This window comes from Mustela lutreola, chromosome 1, assembly GCF_030435805.1.
Source record: "Mustela lutreola isolate mMusLut2 chromosome 1, mMusLut2.pri, whole genome shotgun sequence".
NCBI lineage: Eukaryota > Metazoa > Chordata > Mammalia > Carnivora > Mustelidae > Mustela > Mustela lutreola.
The window spans coordinates 34,088,193-34,108,016 of NC_081290.1; the positions used below are offsets into that span (position 1 = coordinate 34,088,193).

At 42.2% G+C, this 19,824-nt stretch overlaps 1 protein-coding gene and 1 long non-coding RNA gene across 14 annotated transcripts in view; one reads left to right on the forward strand and one right to left on the reverse strand.

Annotated features, from left to right (window-relative positions):
* The window catches only part of LOC131824664 (uncharacterized), a 35,923-nt gene extending 22,661 nt beyond the window's left edge, over positions 1 to 13,262 (reverse strand). The window contains exons 1-3 of one of the 2 annotated variants that reach the window (XR_009350923.1): positions 13,207 to 13,262; positions 8,527 to 8,630; positions 1,532 to 1,626 (exon numbers count right to left, since the gene is read on the reverse strand). This is a non-coding gene — a long non-coding RNA (uncharacterized LOC131824664). The remainder of the gene's footprint in view (positions 1 to 1,531; positions 1,627 to 8,526; positions 8,631 to 13,206) is intronic. The other variant, XR_009350924.1, reaches the window with a different exon arrangement.
* APBB2 (amyloid beta precursor protein binding family B member 2) overlaps positions 1 to 19,824 on the forward strand; it is a 368,905-nt gene that overhangs the window by 80,683 nt on the left and 268,398 nt on the right. The window lies entirely within an intron of this gene.

The window sequence follows — 19,824 nt, forward strand, 5'->3', positions numbered from 1 at the left end:
CCAGTATGCTAAGTACTTAAGCGCTTTTAGAGCTTTTGATGGGTTAGGGTGGAAGGCTTCATTTGAGCCTCACAGCAATCGGATGGCAGAGAGGCATTCAGTATCTATCTTATAGATAAAGAAGCTTAGGATCAGTGAGATCAAATGGTCTTATTGAAGTCTCACATCTCCTCATTTAAATTTGAATATGAATTTTTTTTTTCTTAGGCACCGTTGTGTACAGGTATAAATGAAAGCATTGCCTATAAAAAGTGATTGACCTATGGAAACTCTCTTTATATGTGTATCTCTTTCTTCATGTATCTTTCATTATTTTTATAATTAGTGATATAATAAAGGCCCAGGGAACCAGATGAGTAGAATGCTTTGGAATTTCCAAGGAGCAAGGGATGGATATGGATGCAGATTAATTTGGAGAAATATCATTTTGTTATTTTTGATAAATTAGGAGGTAGGAAGTTATTATCCGTGGATGGGTGTTTTCAAGCCATTTTACCTGAGAAAGATATCTAATCAGACTCTCAGAGGCAGAAATAAAAATTCAGGGCATGTTTTGGGTTCTATTTCATTGATTTCTGCTCTGATCTTTATTATTTCTCTTCTCCTGATGGGTTTAGGCTTTCTTTGTTGTTCATTCTCTAGCTCCTTTATGTGTAGGGTTAGGTTGTGTATTTGAGACCTTCCTTGTTTCTTCAGGGCATGTTTTGGGAAATCCTAGGTTTTATAGCCAAGGGATGTGGCCCACCCACACACTCTGAACTTGCTGTGAGTTACCCAGAGGGATCTGGTTGTGAGGGGGATCAGACACTCGCAGCCAGTTTCTCAGAGAAGGAAGTAATTAGGGAAAACTGTGGACGTTCCTAACTATCCCACATCCCCACTCTGCACTCATTGTTTGAGAACTTCCAGCTTCTTTGAGCTATCATGGGAGCTCTCTAGAAGTGGACAGTGGTGAGGGACCAACAAACATGTTCACCTCTCTGATGGTTTGAGACTCCAGTCTCTCTTTTGCTTCCTTGGTATTTTCAACTGCTAGTATTCATAGTTAAGTACTGCTATGGTCTAAATGGCCCCCCACAATTTATATGTTGAAATCCTGGCTTCCAAAGATGATGGTGTGAAGAGGTGTTGACTTTGGGAGGTACACGTCATAAGGGTCGAGCCTTCATGAATGGAATTCGTGCCTTACAAAAAAGGTTCCAGAGAAATCCCTCTCTGCCACGCGAAAATGCATTGAGAGGGCCAGCTGTGAACCAAAAAGAGGGCCCTAACTAAAAGGCAACTGTGCTGACACCATATTCTGGGACTTCCCAGCCTCCAGAACTGTGAGAAATAAATTTCTGTTACTTATAAGCCATCCAGTTTGTGGTATTTGGTTTTGGCAGCCAAAAGGGACTAAGACAAATACCTATGAGACATTAATTCTCATCTGTAGCCCGTTTCTTTTCCTGAGGTTGTGTCTTAGACAAAGAATGTAGAAAGAAGTAAAAGGTCAGGCACGTAAAACCTTTACAAAGCTGTGATCCCCAACCTTCATCTGTGCTATAAGATGTTTCCAGCTTGGTTCTTGTAATCTCTGTCGTCTGCAAGAGCTTGGCTTAGCCTGCGATGGGTTGGTTGTCTGACCTGTGATACAGTTTGAAACAAAGCAGGTCAGTTTTGGTACCCGTAACCATACAGAAAGGGGACTACTGTTTGAGATTAAATTATCTTCTAAAATAGCTACCAGTGAAGAGCAATTTGGCAATATATTTCAAAATTTAAAATCACCAGCAATTTCATAAATAGGCTCACTTAAAATTATGCCAAGATATTTGTACAAGTTACAATATAACATGTTTATAGCATGGAGTCTGTGTGCTGATTTGAAATTATCTTGTATCTAAAATACAATATATAATGTAATAATGGTATATACTTACACATACTTATATGTATTCATGTATGAAAAGAACATTTTACAGAATCATATGAATACCATTCTCTTTTGTCTAAATCTTTTTAAAAAGATATATATGCTGATATATATACTTTTTCTTTAAAAAGATATGAATGTTAATATGCTGGAAGATTTTTCTTTTTTCTTTCTTTTCTGTATTTGAGTTTTCTAATCAGGTTCATTTCTCCTTCTTCTTTCCTTTTAAAAATGAATCAGGAGCTAACCAGGTAGTATGGTCACGGACCATTTTCCTTCATTGTGTTTGAATGCAATTTATAAAACCCTATTAAGCGTTTTTAAAAACACAGCACATTTTTCTCTAATACTCGTTTGTCAGACTTTCTTGTCCTCTTTGTATGCCGAGGAAGGGGATGATCTTTGTGGGAAAAGTGGTCAAGTATGTGCTAAGCCAGCAGACATTCCCTTGAAAGTTTATTAGTTAAAGCATTGAATTGAGCAAGAGAAAGAAAGATATTTACCAAATGTGATTCGAAGGACAAAGAATCCCATCTTGCTGGAGTGTGTCTGAAAGTGTACCTTTATGCTCAGTTTGTTTGCTTTAAATATGGGCTTTGAACTGAACTATGTTTGCTTTTCAGCCCACAAGGCTAGAGGTGGTCATGAAAGTCTCTCAAATCTGATTGCTAATCAGGCAAGCTGTTTGCTAAGAAAGGCAGGCCTGCTTGGAGTAGAAGTAATGACTGATGCACAGATAAAGCCAGGGTGCCTTTTAAGTTATCTTTGGACTTCTGTGTCTCGATTTGCTTTTCTCTTAATTAAAACCCCTAGACACAGGCCATAGGTCAAAGGAGATAAGTCCTTTAAACTCTCCCAATAATAATTACTCCTTAAGTTTTTTTTTTTTTTAAATGAAGATTTTTATTTATTTATTTGAGAGAAAGCAAGAGCATACCAGCAGGGAGGAGGGGCAGTGGAAGAGGGAGAAGCAGACTCCCTGCTGAGCAGGGGGCCTTACTTGAGGCGTGATCCCAGGACCTTGAGATCCTGATCTAAGCCAAAGGCAGTTGCTTAACTGACTGAGCCACCCAAGCGCACCATTAAAAAAAAAAAAAGATTTTATGTATTATTTGACAGAGATCACAAGTAGGCAGAGAAGCAGGCAGAGAGATGGGAGGGGGGTTGGGGGGGCAGGCTCCCTTCTGAGCAGAGAGCTTGATGTGGGGCTCCATCCCAGGACCCTGAGACCATTACCTGAGCTGAATTCAGAGACTTAACCCACTGAGCCACCTAGGAGCGCCAGCACCCCACCCCCACCTTTTTTTTTTTTTTTTTTTTTAAAGAATGTAGACAATGGTGCTCTGGAGAATAGACCCATGGTAATACCACTTATCTATATGTATTTTAGTCTCTAATACCTGATGTTTCATTTTTAAAAAATCAGCAAAGCCTTGTATTTTTGTTAGATTCAGAAGAATTTTACTAACTTCTTCTTTTTCTTAAAAATGGTTTGATGAGTAGCTCATCAGGATCAGTAATATTTATTTTTGTCTTGTCTTCCTTTTTGTGTAGTTTGTGTACTGATATCTGTCCCTCTTATACTGAGTCATGTCAGGAAATAGAATTCCCATGTTTTAAGGTACTTGAATCATAGTGTAGAAATTGTAATCTTTAGAGAAATTAAGGAGACAGTTTCTGAAATAGTGTGTTTATCTGGATGCAATTGATTATGTTTATAATATAGAAAAGTCTGAAACAGTACGAATGACACTGGATATCATGAGAGAAACTGATATTACCTTCAATAAATACTTAGTTCCCACAAGAACCTGATACTTTAAGAACTCATGGTAACTAGTGTCTAATATGGGGATTACAAACTCAGATACCTGTCAGGACCTGACAGAAAAGTAAACAAGTGAACTGGAGTGTAAAGTGGGGGTGGGGGGGGGAGGGCGTAGTTACCACATGGCTATTCAAGAATGAGGGTCCAGTCTTGCCTGATGTTTCACTATTTCAAGAGAAGGCAGAAATGTGGATTTTTATGTGACTGCTTCAGTTTTTAAGTATGTTGGCAATACATTTATGATAATTAAAAGCTATTCTTTCGTTCTTTGCTGTGATGTTCTTTTCAGTAAGTATTACAGCTGCTTTTTATATAGTTGGTGGCATGGGGCTAAAAAGGGTGTGGCGTGGCTCCTGTTTTCTAGGGACGCACTGTCTAGCTGGGCCAGTGTGATGGGGGAACAGTTGGCACAGGTGGTCAATGCCTCAGGACCCCCGAGGTGGGTAGAAATCTGAATGAGCTTGACCGTCTCAGGAAGACTTCTTAAAGGAGCTAGTATCTGCAGTGAACCTTGAAGGGCCTGTCTTGAGATTTAGAGCATTGGAGAGCCGAGGTGGAGCTATGGGAGGGCGTGAGGTCTTGGGCAGGCATAGGCACACAAGGAGGAGGACTTCGGAGTAGGTCTGTGCTCTGGAAAGAGACCCACAGGGAGCAAGTGATGCAGTGATTGGAGAGTGTTCTGAACTCCAGTCCCGCTACAGTTTGTAGGAAAAAGAGAGAGAAAGGAGAGGGAGCATTGAAGACAGGGGAGCCAATTCTAAACTTTCCCAGCCATCTAGGAATGAGGAGAGCGCCTGGGCTGCGCTTAGTTTTTATCAATGAAAACGAAGAAATGGAGACATGTTTTGCAGTCCATCGGAAAATCATCTTGACTTGACCTTCAGAACGTATCCGTTGTTGCCATCTTGACCCAGGCCATCATTCTGTCTTGTCTGGATTATTCCAGGGACCTCCTAGCTGCTTTCCTTCATTTCTTTCCTTTCTTGCCTCTCTGTACTCACAATTTTCATCTTATTTTATTTTTCCTTCCCTGCCCCTATGTTCATCTGTTTCGTTTCTTAAATTCCACATACAAGTGAAATATATGGTATTTGTCTTTATCTGACTGATGTATTTTGCTTGGTAAAATACCCTCTAGTTCCATCCATGTCATTGCAAATGGTAAGATCTGATTCTTTTTGATGGCTGAGTAGTATTTTGTTGTCTGTATACATCACATCTTTATCCATTCATCTGTCTGTGGACATCTGCACTCTTGCCATATTTTGACTACTGTGGACATTGCTGCTATAACCATTGAGGTGCATGTGTCCCTTCAAATCACTGTATTTATATCTTTGGAGTAAATACCTAGTAGTACAATTGCTGGGTCGTAGGGTAGCTCTATTTTTAACTTTTTGAGGAACTTCCACACTGTTTTCCAGAGTGGTTGCACCAGCTTGCATTCCCATCAGCAGTGTAGGAGGGTTCCCCTTTCTCCACATCCTTGCCAACATGAATTTTGTTTATTTAATGATCTGTCTCCAGCACCTAGAATGCTTCCTGCTATATAATACAATCTCAGTAAATGTTTATGGATTTAAGGAGTAACATAGTCAAACTTGAACAATAAAAGTAGGTTATAAGGTCATAAATTGTTAGAAGGCTTAAATTGAGGGCACCTGGGTGGCTCAGTTGGTTGAGCGACTTCCTTCGGCTCAGGTCATGGTCCCGGACTTCCAGGATCAAGTCCCGCATCAGGCTCCCAGCTCCCTGGGGAGTCTGCTTCTCCCTCTGACCTTCTCCTCTCCCATGCTCTCTCTCACTGTCTCTCTCTCAAATAAATAAATAAAATCTTTAAAAAATGCTTTTTTTTTTTTTAAAAAAAAAAAAGGCTTAAATTGAGATTAAAATCATATAAATGATATTGTTTTGGTATTTCTTTTAAAAAGGGCTTTGGCAATCCTTTAGATATAGGACTTTACAATATTACGTGTAGCTAATATTACTATGCACCTGGTTTGAAAAGAAGTCTTGATCTCAGTGTTATTTTTTAAACCCGTTTTGATATCAGGAGCAGGCTGTACAGATGAACACAGCAATAGGTAATCCTTCATGCAAAGATGAGAATGCCTATGTGAAAAGGCACACGTGAAATGAGTGAAAATGTGTATTTTTTTTTTTTTTACACCGACCTTTCATTATGATGAATGTCAAGGGAATGTCCTGATTTTTTCTGTGTTTAGATCTTTGTTGCAGCACAAATTGCTTATTAAATGTGGACTGGCAGCTGGTGCTTAGATATCTTTTGGATATGCCCGTACCCCTACTTTATGACTGGATTTGGTAGGTGATGAAGTATTTCATAAAGGATTAAAAATTACGTGTTGCTCTTTTTGATCATCAAAATCAGAATAGTGTTGGGACATTGTTGAATGCAATATTTTTTCATGAGGAAAGGTAGTTAATTTTGAAAAAAAAGTGAGAATTTCCTGTCTATTAAGTCTAGTCTCTGGCACTAGTAAGAACAAACAGAAATAGGGGCGCCTCAGTGGGTCAGTCATTACACATCTGCCTTTGGCTCAGGTCATGATCCCAGGGTCCTGGGATCGAGCCCTGCATCAGGCTCTCTGCTCAGTGGGACCCTGCTTCGTTCTCTCCCTCTGCCTGTGTTCCCTCTCTCGCTGTGTCTCTCTTTGTCAAATAAATAAATAAAGTGTTTAAGAAAAATGTTTAAAAAGAAAAGAACAAACAGAAATAGAGATTTGCCTTGGCCGTTGTTCTGACAGAGTCAAAGGGTCGATTTTGTCCTCTCCTAAATCTCAGGTTCAAGTCCTAACCCTCAGGACCTTAGAATGTGGCTCTGTATTTGAAGATAGGATCTTGAAAGAGGCAGTGAAGTTAAAATGAGGTCACTTAGGTGGACCTTTGCCAGTCGAACTAATAGGACGAGGAAATTTAGACTCATTCAGACAGCAGAAAGACCATGTGAAGACACAGAGAGAAGGCAACATCTATAAGCCAAGGAGAGAGATAAAAACAACTTTGCCAAATGTTGATACTGACAGCATCTCGGACTTCGAAGTCTCCGTGTGTAAGCCACACAGCCCGTGGACGTTGGTCACGGCAGCTTTAGCAAACAAACAGAAGCAGAAACCAAGACTGTTCCAGGAGATCTGGTCTCTCACCCAGTGTCTGCATCCCCATCTCCCTGGAGGTTTGGGAGAGGGTGATTCGTGGCACCTGGGGTATTCCCAAAAGAATGTCTGTCTGAATGCTCGCCGGCTTGCCGGGCAATGACAGTGGTGATTCCTTGGCACAGTCATTCATTGCTGGGGCCATTTTTGTTGGAAGCTGCGTGCCTTGTCAGCATTTTCATCTCCCTCAGAAACTGAGCGAAGAGTGAGATGAAGGAGAGGTGCTTCTCTTACCTCTTCCTGCGACGTGATGCATCAGCTTTCATTGAGGAGGCTAGGCCCCAGCTCCGCGGAATGTCCTTTGGAGATGGGATGGCTCTGTGGAGGGCCATCTCTGGTGGGAACTGGACCATGGACGTGAGATTCCCGGGTCTCCAGCCACATCCGCTTCCTGGGGAGACTGTCCCTGGCAGCTTGGAATTTAACTGAAGCCCAGTTTCATCCCTGGTTTTCACAGTCAGTCTGAAGTCTGCTGTTACTTACAAAAGGAGCTAGAAAACAAATTCTTGAAGAAACAGAGCCCGAGAGGTCTTTCAAAGAACTTTAGAATTTTTCACTTCACGTTTTGGTAGATCTGTTTTCCAAAGGGGCAGGGCAAGAGGAGTCTGCAATTAATTAGGTGATAATGAGTTTTGTTTGGTTTTGTTCCACGTCTCCTAGGCTTGGAGAAGATGAGGGGCATAAATGTGGAGAACTTTCCTTTTGAATTCTGTCTTGATCAGATTTCTGGGACACCTGACATCAGGATATTTAAAACATCCAGACACCTGAAGTGAAGTGTTCCTGTTCTCTCCTGTGTATCTAGGGTCAAAGAGACATGTTTGATGTTAAAATTACACCTCTTCCCAATGTTAGGTCGACTCTTATAAGTGATAGTATGAAGAGTGCTTCTTCAAATTCCTCGTTTTCATATATTGCTATTATGTGAGAGAGATGAGATTGTCCTGATAATTGAGTGAAATTTAAAATACCCGCTTCTAGTCATGACATAGCATGTTTTTACCTACTTTATCTCTTTAAAAATGTTTATTTTTAAAAATTTTTTTCTCTTAAAAAATGTTCAATTGACTATATTTGTGTGTGTGTTTCCTTTTTTTCCTTTTAAGTTTTAATTTTAATTCCAGTGAGCTAACATACAGTGTTATTATTAGTTTTAGAAGTTGAAGTAACGTGTTTTCATCATGCCATCCTCTGGCCTGGCCTTTTCAGCAAATTTGTAGCTCGTGGGGACAGATGACCGTAGATCCTAGCAGTACCTGCAACCCAAATAGTTCTCATTCCTCGGCCCACACAATGGGGTGTGTTTGAAAGTATTTGAAAGCAAACTGTAAGCAACACATTTACACTTAATCGTAAAACATGGTGTGGACTCTCGATGCCTTGCCCCACAGCCTGGGAAACCACCCTCTTCTTTTTATCCTAACATTTTGTGACAGTTCCCCTTCCTATAAAGGAAGAAGAAGCTGGATGAGATTTCTTCATGAGGATGGAAAATGAAGATACTTAGTCGAGGAAAAAAATGCTTACCACAGCTTGTGCTTCAAGATGACCCAAATCTGGGTAGGAAAACAGTCAAGTAGAAGAGGGATTTAGTAATGTTTACTCACCCAAAAAACTTGATCCGGCTTATTGTTCTTTAACAAATGTTATTGTTCCATGCTTAATTAATTGTCGAATATCCGACAGATTCATGGAGCAGAATGTGTTTTATCTGTAGAAAAAAGCCACCCTTAGGAATGATTTAAATCAGGGGTCAGCAAACTATAGCTCAGAGGCCAGATCTGCCCTCCTGCCTGTTTTTATGTGGCTTGTGAGCCTAGAATATTTTTCACATGTTTCAATGAAAAAAAAAAATTAAAAGAAGCATATTCTTTGAAACCTGAAAAGGATATAAAATTCATCTTTTAGTGCCATAAGTAAAGGATTATTAGACCAGAGCTCTGCTGATTGATGTATGTATTGTATCTGGCTGCCACCATGCTGTGACAGCAGGGCTGAAGACATGTGACCGAGATTCTGTGGCCTGCAAAGTGTAAGTTATTTACTGTCTGCTCCTTTATCGAAAATCTGTGCTGCCCTGGTATAAACAGTCATTTAAATTTATTCCTTTTTTTGTTTGTTTGTTTACTGTGTATCTGGTGGGTTTTGATGTACAGCATGGAAACCTCAAACAGGATGGCAGGTTTTCCCATCAACTCATCTTTAATTTATACAGAATTCCTTCTGTGGCATCCCCGAAATATTCAACCGGTATTCAGTGAGCGCGGACTGTATGTCCCCGGCTGTGCGAGGCAGTCAGCGTGAGCAGTAATCCTTACCGACAGGGCCTCTCTCTGGGACCAGGCGTTCTCATGGGAGGAGATGGACCATAGACAAATAAATATGCAATCTATCAGGGTAATACACCCAGTGAAGAAGAATCAAGGGGAGAGAGAGCACTGTAGGCAAGAGAGAGCTGCTTGAGCGGTGGTGATGAGCACAGCCCTCTGGGGGCGGTGACAGGTGAGCAGGAATCCGTGACATGCAGCGACGTGGAGACCCAGGAGGTGGCATTCTAGGCAACTGCAAGGGCAAAGGCGAGAGCCGACTTGGCGTGTTCCAGAAACAGCAAGGCTGCCCTCCGGGCAGGAGCCAAGTGAACAAAGGAAAGAGTGATACAGAGACGGCAAAACAAATATGGGGGTGGAGTGAGTGGTTGGTCAGGAAGGGTGCTGCGGGGCAAAAGGAGGACTTAAAAATAGTCAGTTCTAAGAGACATGGCAGGGTTTTGAGCAGAGACCTGACTTGATCCGCCTTATGTTTTTAAAATGATCCCTTAAATGAGCGGGACCACAGTGAACGAAAAAGCTTCTGCGCAGCAAAGGAAGCAGTGCACAAAATGAAAAGGCAGCCTACTGAGTGGGAGAAAATCTTTGCAAATCATGTCTCAGATAAAAAGGTTCCTATCCAAAACATACAAAGAACTCCTATGACTCAGTAGCCCCAAACCAAATAATCCAACTAAAAAACGGGCAGGGAACCACATAGATGTTTTCCCAAAGAGGACACACAGACGGCCAATAAGTACGTGAAAAGACGCTCCACATCACTGGGAATCAGGGAAATGCAAAGCAAAAGCAAAATGAGATAGCGCACCTGTTAGGATGACTTTTATCAAAAAGACTAGGGGTAATAAAGGCCAACAAGATGGTAAAGAGAACTTTTGGGCACTGTTGGTGGGAACGTAATTGGTGTAGCCCCTATGGACAGCAGCGTGGAGGCTCCTCAAAAAACTAAAAATAGAAATAAAAATACCATCACATGACCCTGCAGCCCCACCTCTGGGTTCCTATCTAAAGGACAGCAGGATCTTGAAGGGATCCGTATGCTGCTCTGTTCCTCACGGCAGCCTAGAACCAGAAGCAGCCCAATGGCCGCCGATGGGTGGATGGATAAAGAAGATGGGGTGTAAGTATCCATAATGGGGTATTTGTCAGCGGCGAGAAAGGAGGAAATCCTGTCATTTGCATCAACGTGGATGGCCCTTGAGGGCAATGAGACAGAGAAAGACATGGATTATAAAGTATCACTCATGTGGAATCTGGTTTTTTTTTTTAAGTCAGACTCAGAGCGGGGAAGGGGGGGCAGGAAGTGAGGGAGCGAGGGAGAAGTTGGTAAAACGGTCCCACCTGCACCCATAAGGTGTGTAAAGTCTGAGGATCTGAGTAAAATACGGGGACTATAGTTGATAATACTGTACTGTATATTTGACATTCGTGGAGGGAGTAGAACTGAAATGTTCTCACCAAAAAAAGGGGGAGGGGCTAAGGAAATAAATATGAGGTGACGGAATGGGGTGATTAACTAGATGGGGAATTCCTTCACCGTGAATATGTACACCACATCAGCATGATGTACACTTTAAATATCCTACAGTTCTGTGTGTCAGTCATACCTCGATAAGGCTGACCAAAGGGATCACTTAAGTACAAGGATGTTTCCTCTACTGTGTAATTTATGGCCCATGATGCAATTTGGGGATTACAACAAACAAAGAAACATGTCAGTATAGCAGCCAAAACGATTAGCTATAAAAGATCCCCCAAAATTGTGGAGTGACTCCTCTTTGACATCATGGTATAAGGCTGTTTTAAAAGTGGGATCAAAGCCGAGGTAGTGACCGACACTGTCTTCTTAGGTGAGGATTCAAATGTTTTAGGTCTCCGTATCAGTCTGGGTCCCATCAGGAAACAGGTGGCACGTTCAGATTGGGAACTTGGGCAGGATCTAGGGGAAACACTAAGATAGTGTGGGGCTCTGAGGGTAGAGGCAGCCAAACTCCTTCCATTTGGGACCTGAGGGGTTAAGAGAGGGAGCAATTATAGGGAGACCGAGAGCTCTCTGCAGGGGTTCACCTGACAGGACCTGTGACCTGACGGGACCCTGCGGGGAGAGAATCATTCTTTTTCCTTCTGTTCTCCTGTGGGTGCCCACCCACATGTGGGAACCTCTCCACTGGGCAGAGCCAACCAGGAGCCAGGGGACAGGGGAGCCTGTTACTAAGTGGGTCAATGTCCTAAGAAAAGATCAGAGTGGAAAACAAAAGAAGTAGTAGAACGTTGGGTTTTAGGAGATACCCTAAGATACTTTTTATGAGTTCTGTCTCTCTCTTGCGTGCCCTTCCCCACCCTAACCCCACCCAGACACACCACAGAGGAGCACATGCAAATGTGTACACACACACACACACACACACACACATCCTAAATCCCCTCTGGTATTTTGTGATCACTTTTCTGGGAGGGCAGAGAAGCAATTTATTAACTGAAGTCTGAGGACATTCTGTTTCTGTGTTGTTTGGGTGTATAGCATATGCCTTAGGATGTGCAGGGAAGGGTTTGGATAACTGTACATCCCATCTTTCATTCCTGATTAAAAAAACAACAACAACTCAAAAGCACATGTGTAACTGATGATAGAACTAAACATTTTATTTTATATATTTTTTAAAAGTCTCTTTTATAGCTGGACACAGAAGGAAAAATACCGAGGCAGAAATTGAAAACCTTGGTGAGCTATATTTCAATTTTGGTTATTCTGGTTAAAAACAAAGCAGGCATTGAATTTTAGCTTCTTTAATCCAGATGGTTTTAGTTTTCCACCGTTGGACATATTAAAACTTTGAAGACACAGAAGTACCATTCAGTAAACTGCTTCTTTCAGCAACTTCTGTGATGTCTGGGTGCTCTAGAAGCCTGGGTTTCCTTTGAGGCAGGAACAGTTAACTCTGAATTAGTCACTCTCTGTGCAAGGTCAGGGGCTTTTTATTTCATACAGGGACAGAGAAGAATTCTTTTTTCCTGATTTGACCTTTTGTAAATATTTGACTTTTCATTTGATTTAGGTTCTGAGAGTCTTATGCTCTAATAAAAATGGTCAACATGGCCAAGAAGTCTGTGGGGAAAAAAAATACACACTAGCCAGTTTTAGGTGTTATTTTCTTGAGTGTAGTTCCTGTAAGAGGAATTCAAGCTATATGGATGGTAAAATAAATTTTTCTTCTCCCCCTTTTCCGGACTCTCAGTGAAAACTGAGACCTGTGGCGCATTCCTGAATGTTCTGGGCCCCGAGTTGGAGGCCTAGCTGAGGACTCGTGGGGAAAACGAAACTCTATTTTCTGTTTATGGTTATTGGCTATGTTGTAAAACATAATGTAATTTCTTGTGCTTTAAGGTCAAGGGGAAAAAAAATCATCTTGAACTTGCCCATTAGTTTTCAAGAACCAGAACAGCATATGTTTTTGTTTCATGGCTTTTGCCCATGGGTAAGCTGTGCAGCAGAGAATCACTCATGTGGTCATGGGCCACTGGATTTGGGGAGCCCCCACTGTGTGAGGCATTGTGTTAGCACTTGGGAGGGAGAGGCATGAGGGAGGCAGTGCCCTCCTCCTGAGTTGGTTTATATAATTCTGCTGGAAGGTTGGATGCATGAGTAGATAGTGGCCTGCAGAGAAAGACAGACTGCCTACAGGATGCGGAGACTACTGTGGAAAATTACAAGGCAGGAGAGGTCCTGTCTTTCTGGCTGCAGAGAGCAAAAACACAGCTGGCACTAAGCCAGGCCTGGAAGGATCCCGAGTGGAACAGATCAGTGGTGGACTTAAAGGGGTTCTGACTTCAATTACAAGCTTCGATTTTCCTCATCTATAAAACGGTGCTGTCTTTCCCCACCAATATCACAGTACTTTTATGAGGCTAAATTATAAAATGCACCACAGATAGTAAAATACTCTTAATGCTGTTACTTACCATTGTGCTTAGTAGTGTCGGACGGTGTCTGTTCAATATTTGCATGTCTGAGACACTCTTCTGTAGTTTTCCAGGAGGGTGATCTCACAAAGAGTTACTGTTACTCATGGTGACTTATTAGGCTGGCTATACTCAGGAAGGTCTTTCTGTGTGTGAATCCAGCAGATCTCATAAATGCAGTGGAGAGAGTCAGCTCTCAGAGTGGGGAGAGGTGCCTGGACAGAGAAAGGCAGACTTCCCGTCTTTAGGGACGAACCATGCCTGGAATGGTTGAGTGTGTTAATGCGCAGATAGATGCTTGAAGTCCTGGGTTTGTATTTGGGAATTAGGACTCAGTGGTTTTTGTTTTTGTTTTTGTTTTTGTTTTTTAAAGACAAGTATCAATGCTTTATTTTTAAATTTTATTTTATTTTTTATTTATTCATTTAACGGACAGAGATCATAAGCAGTCTGAGAGGCAGGCAGAGAGAGAGAAGAGGAAGCAGGCTCCCAGCTGAGCAGAGAGCCCGATGTGGGGCTGGATCCCAGGACACTGGGATCATGAACCAAGCTGAAGGCAAAGGGTCCAACCCACTCAGCCACCCAGGTGCCCCAATATCAATGCTTTAAAAAAAAATTTTTTTTTTAAACTTCTTAGAGTCTTTCTGAGACTTGAAGAACTTTGAATTGATTTAGAGAAGGAAGAGATGTGGTGAATCTCTTCCTGGGAATGAATAAAATGTGGATTAAGCTGGAGAACTTGGAGCCTGAAACATGTTGGGGTCGGGTGAGGAGAGGGATATGAATGCATGGGATTCATGCCACACACTCAGTCAGACATTCTAGTTCCACGTCATTCCCCCAAAAGACCCCATGCATGCCTTCCCTTTGCCGAAGAGGGCTGGACCACTCTTTGGCAGTTTATGTGCCAATCCAGAAAACCAACCTCATGGTCATCCTCTTTTTTCCATTTTTAAAATAGACCATATTATTATTATTATTATTTTTAAAGGTTTATTTATTTATTTGACAGAGCTAGAGAGATCACAAGCAGGCAGAGAGGCAGGCAGAGGGAGAGAGGGGGAAGCAGGCTCCCCGCTGAGCAGAGAGCCCGATGGAGGGCTCGATCCCAGGACGCTGAGATTATGATCTGAGCTGAAGGCAGAGGCTTAACCCACTGAGCCACCCAGGTGCCCCTAAAATAGACCTTATTTTTTAGAATATTTTTAGTTTTACAGAAAAATGAAGAAGATAGTACCCAGCTCAGTACCCTCTCACCCCATTTCCCCATTGTTAACATCTTATATTACTGCGGGACATTTGTTACAATGAATCAGCAGGTAGCAATGAGATCAAAGTCTATAGTGTGTTCAGATTTTCCTAGTTTGTACCTGGATCAAAAACTGCCCTTTTTTGCTCCCTGCTGTGTTCCATCACTATTGCAGACGGCGGTGGCTTTCCACCAGTTTTGTCTGTTGAGTGAATAAACAAATCAGATGCTCTTCCTGCCGATAAGTTGTGAGAGTGTGGCTGCGATGGATCCCGCCACTGGGCAAATGACACACGCCATAGTGTGTGAGAGTTTGGAAGCAGAGAGGCCTACGTCTGAATGAAGCCCGCCACTGCCCGTTACTACCCTTGTGACTTGTACAAGTCATGCAGCCTCTCAGACCCCCGTGTTGGCACCTGTGAGAAAAGGGTAGTAGCAGTTCCTGCCTCGCTGGGGTAGGAATAAAGTGAGTAGATGAAAGAATGTATGTATGTGGGTGTGTGGAGAGCAGGGCCTCCCACATAGGGAGCTGTCGGTCAATGTCAGCTTCAAGTTCGACCAGGCGGGATAGACTGTGCCAAATGTGGTGAGGAGTCAGGAAATGGTGATGTGTAAAGGTGCAGGGCGTGGGGGGTGGTGGTGGTGGTGGTTAGGAACGTTTTCCTGGGAAAGGCAGCATTTGAGATTGATGTAAAAGGATTAAATCTACTCTGACCAGAGGCACAGTGACCTGTGAAAGAAAATGCCAGGTTGAGAGACTATAATACACAAAGGTACAGAGAGTGGGAAGGCTTGAGGAAATGTCTTCTCAAGAAAATTATTTACTGTAGATGGACCATAGCGTAAGGTGGTAGGACAATAATTGGACAAGGGAGATAAAACTGTAAGGTCGTAAATATTTTTGACGGATATATAAATTTCTTTTTCCTTTTCTTAAGATTTATTTTCCACACACCATCTACAACTTTCTATATTCATTAAGGTTTTTTTTTTAAATTAATTAATTAATTTTTTTCAGCGTAATAGTATTCATTGTTTTTGCACCACACCCAGTGCTCCATGCAATCCGTGCCCTCTCCAATACCCACCACCTGGTTTCCCCAACCTCCCACCCCCTGCCCCTTGATATATAAATTTATTAATTTTTATTTTTCATTTAAAAAATTTAAATTCAATTGATTAGCATATAACATATTATTGGTTTTAGAGGTAGAGGTCAGCAATTCATCAGCCTTATACAGTACCCAGTGCTCTTTATGGACTGACATAAATTTAAACTTTTAAGTTTTCAAATATAGAAAAAATTAGAACAGATACCACAGTGAACATCCATGGAAACTCCATCTAATTTTATTATTAATAATAATAATAATAATAATTTTTAAAAGATTTTATTTGAGACAGAGACAGTGACAGTGCACAGGTGGGGAGGAAAGGGAGAAGCAGGCATCCTGCTGAGCAGGGAGCCCAACGTGGGGCTCAGTCCCAGGATCATGAGCTGAAGGCAGACGCTTAACCCAGCTGAGCCACCGAGGCATCCCTAACTTTAATAATTTCTAACATTCTTCCCTATGTACTTCATCTGTATGAATTTTCATAGGTCGTCTTCTGCTGAACCATTTAAAAATAAGTTCTAGATACCATGACATTTTACCCTGAAATACTTCAGCATGCATTGCTAAGAAATAAGGAAGCTGCCTTACTGAATATTAATAAATAAATGTAAGTTTAAATAAATTCAGATTTCCCCTGTCAAGATGATGACTCTGATGTCAGTTTTGGAATCTCAAGTGATTGCAGTTTTAAATCACTTTGTGTCTGCCTACTTGCCTTGGGTAGACCAGCACTGGACTCACAGAATTCAGTAGAGATACAGTGACCTGCTGTTTTCAGTTGAGCCCAGAGTCGAAACTTCCTTGGTGTGAAAAGACCTCTGAATTGTTCTGTGTAGACATGGAGAAGTGATTTTTGGTTCCACTGTCTCGATGAGCCTTTTGGACATTCGGTTCCCATCCCTATGGGTAATGTCACAGTGAATTTCACAGTATTTCTGGAAGGCACAAAGTCTGTCCGGGCCATGGGTGGAATTGTGGTACTAATACCTGATGCTTGCAGTGGGATAGTCCTCCCTGAAAGTTGGAAGAAATTGGAAAGCAGAGGAGGCAGAACCTTGTGGGTGCTGGGGCGCTGGGTCTTCTCCTTCAGTTTTGGCCTCACCCCGAGTCACAGACACCTATGACTGGGCAAGTGTCTGAATTGTTGTAAGTCTTGGGGTAGGTGTGTAAAATGCACTCCCCACCCCTGGCTGCACTTCTACGACTCACAGAATATACCCTGGCCAGCACTGAGACTCTTAGACAAGAGAAGGAGATGGGTATTGGGGAAAGTTTTCCTCTCATTGCCTTTTCCTAATGACACCGCCTTGTTACACTGTGGAAGTGGGGCTCCTCTGGGGACCATTTCTTTCCACCTCACTGGCAGGTGCACAGTGAGTGCTACTTTAAATGATTCCTCTGAGCCTCGTAGTGGAACCCAGCCCGCCCTGCCTCTTCTGGGAGAACCCTATTTCCACCTCTGTTTGTGGACTTTGAGGCTGTTCCATTGACCCACTTGGAAAGATTGAGTATGTCGTGCCTGCTAGTTTCTCCTTCTGTCCTTAATTTGGGCTGCCTTTTATTGTCTTCCAGCTGAATGGATTCTTTCTCTTTCTTTTAAGGGGAAAGGGACCTGAGAAAAACAATGCTGGAGGTGGTGACTGTTTTTTAAGGATCATTGCTGTTTTATGTTAATCTAAGTGTTAAAATGAGGAGATGGGGAATTGCTAATTCACCAACCTGTTCTCTCCCCAGTCTAGCTAGTCCTTTTAAGTATATTTGTGGCTTAAATAAAGACGTAGCCGCGCAGGGTGGAAATGTCCAAATGTACAGTTTTTAAGTGCAATTGTATATATAGGATTTAAAATTTTATTTCCATCAGCGAGAATCATGATAAAATTCTGGGAAATTATAGACAAGTGGAAAGGAGAAACCTAGAGATAACTAGCGTTAACACTCTCTGAATTTATGTCTCACTATTTTAATCTGTGTGTTACGTCTCTCTAAACGGGCAGACTTTCACCGTAACTGTCTAGAACTTTTTGCTACTCAGATGTGTGGTCTGGAGACTCAGTGTCCTTGACATCTCTTGGGAGCTTGCTAATGCAGAATCTTGGGCTCTACCCCAGAATCATAATTTGTATTGAATGATTTGGAAGCTCTAGAACACTATACCCAGGGGAGCAAGCGAAGTGGATATGGCTCAGAGAGCCGAGACCTGCGCTCTCCGTTCTTCTCCATTTCCCCTCTGTCACACTTCTTAAAATAATTTGCCTCAGTATGTGCTAAAGCTGAAAATGGGGTTCTTTTCTTTTCTTTTCTTTTAGTAAGGCCTAGCAACCCTGTCGAGAAACCGCACTGTCTCACACATAAACATTTCATTCAGTGAACATTCGCGAAGGGCTTCCTGTGTTCTGGGTCCACACGTGGCAGTCGCAGCCCCTGCGGGTAGGGCTTGCGTATCCTGCAGGAGAAGCATTCGGAGGGCAAGGAGGAGTGAGTGGTTGCTTCCACAGGGGTAGACGCTGTCAAGAAAAATGGTTTCAGAGCTGAGGCTTGAATCCATGAACATGAGTTATGAGTACTGCTAGGCTCTCATGAGAACACAGAGTTGGATGAAATGGGTCCTTTCCTTTGAGGATCATCCGCTTTATTTATGGTGAGGGAATGAATGGTGTTGTAACTAACAATACAAAAAGCCCCTTGGTGTTAAGGTAAACCGGAAGACCAGGTCTGAATGTCAGCCTTACCACCGTGACCTTGGACTGATTGTCTCACCTGAACATCCATCTCTTCTGTAATGTTGGGATAAAAGAATATTTCACAGATTCACAATGATTTTTATTTTTTTTTAAGATTTTATTTATTTATTTGACAGACAGAGCTCACAAGTAGGCAGAGAGACAGGCAGAGAGAGAGAAGGAAGCAGGCTCCCTGCTATGCAGAGCCTGATTCAGGGCTCGATTCCAGAACCCTGGGATCATGACCTGAGCCGAAGGCAGAGGCTTTAACCCACTGAGCCACCCAGGCGCCCCTCACAATGATTTTTAAATGAGAGAGCGTAGCAAAGCGCTTGGAATTGATACTGTGTGAGAAAGATATTAAGAAAGTGCCAGGTGAGTACCATAGACAGAAATTGTGAGGAAGAACAGAGGAGAGAGAGGCCATTTGCCTGGAATATGAGAGACTGTGGCCAACATTGCCACAGGAACCCAAGTGAAAGACGAAGCTGCTGTTTTGAGACTGGATGGATGAAGAAAAGGGGTTACAGAAATGAGGGATCAAGTTTGGTGGGGAAAATTCTGTTTCAAACCCATTAAACGTGGGGTAGCTGCCGAGAGCTGTGGTTCTGGAATGTACGTTTGTTTGCTTCCCTGGCTTGTGGCTCAGATACGCCCTGTTTTAGGCTTGACCAGGGCTGGAGATGACCTGAAGTGCTCAGCCTTCCCTCTTCAGGGTCTGGTCAGTAGGAAGCTTGCAGAGGGACTCTTTCTGGCTCAGCGGAAATGGCCATACCCACACTGGCTTTCTCACCAGAATGGGAAGCAAGGCAGAATTTGGAAACCTTGACCTACCTCTTCTTCCCAATGAGTAGAGGAGAATGAATCTTCGCTGTTGCTCATGTTTACCCACTGTCATCCTCTTCCTTGGGTTTCTTTTTCATTTTTAATCTTTTTCCTCCCAACTAGTGACCCTCAGTTAATTGCTACAGAAGAGCAATGAATTGGAAGGTAGGCTAACAGCTCTGACACCAGAGGACTAGATACCTGTCTGTGTCTGTTTCCTTTCAACTCATTTATGATCTCTCATTATACAGAGAAGATGCAGCCCACAAGTAATCGGGGTTACAGGTTCTTACAGGTCATGGCTAGCCTGTCATATAAAATGCTGGCATTTTGCCAGATTTTCTTTATCTCTGTCTCTGTGTCTGTCTGGCTCTCTACACATCCACATATTTTAAATAATTTTACTGAACAATTTGAGTTAGTTGTAGAGATCATAGCCTTCTTGTTCTAAGTACTTTAACACATATCTACCAAGGACCAGAATACTCTTCCACATAACCAATTTTATCCTTATCACCACAAAATAGTATCTAATGCATAGATAATATTTGAATACTTCCATAACTTTCCCCAGTTATTCCAATAACGTCTTTCATAACTATTCCTTTCCTTGTCTAAGAATCAACAATCATTTATTGAATTTTGTCCCTTTATGTTCCTTTAATCTAGAACAGTGTCCCCGTTTTTTTTTTTTTTTTTAAGATTTTAT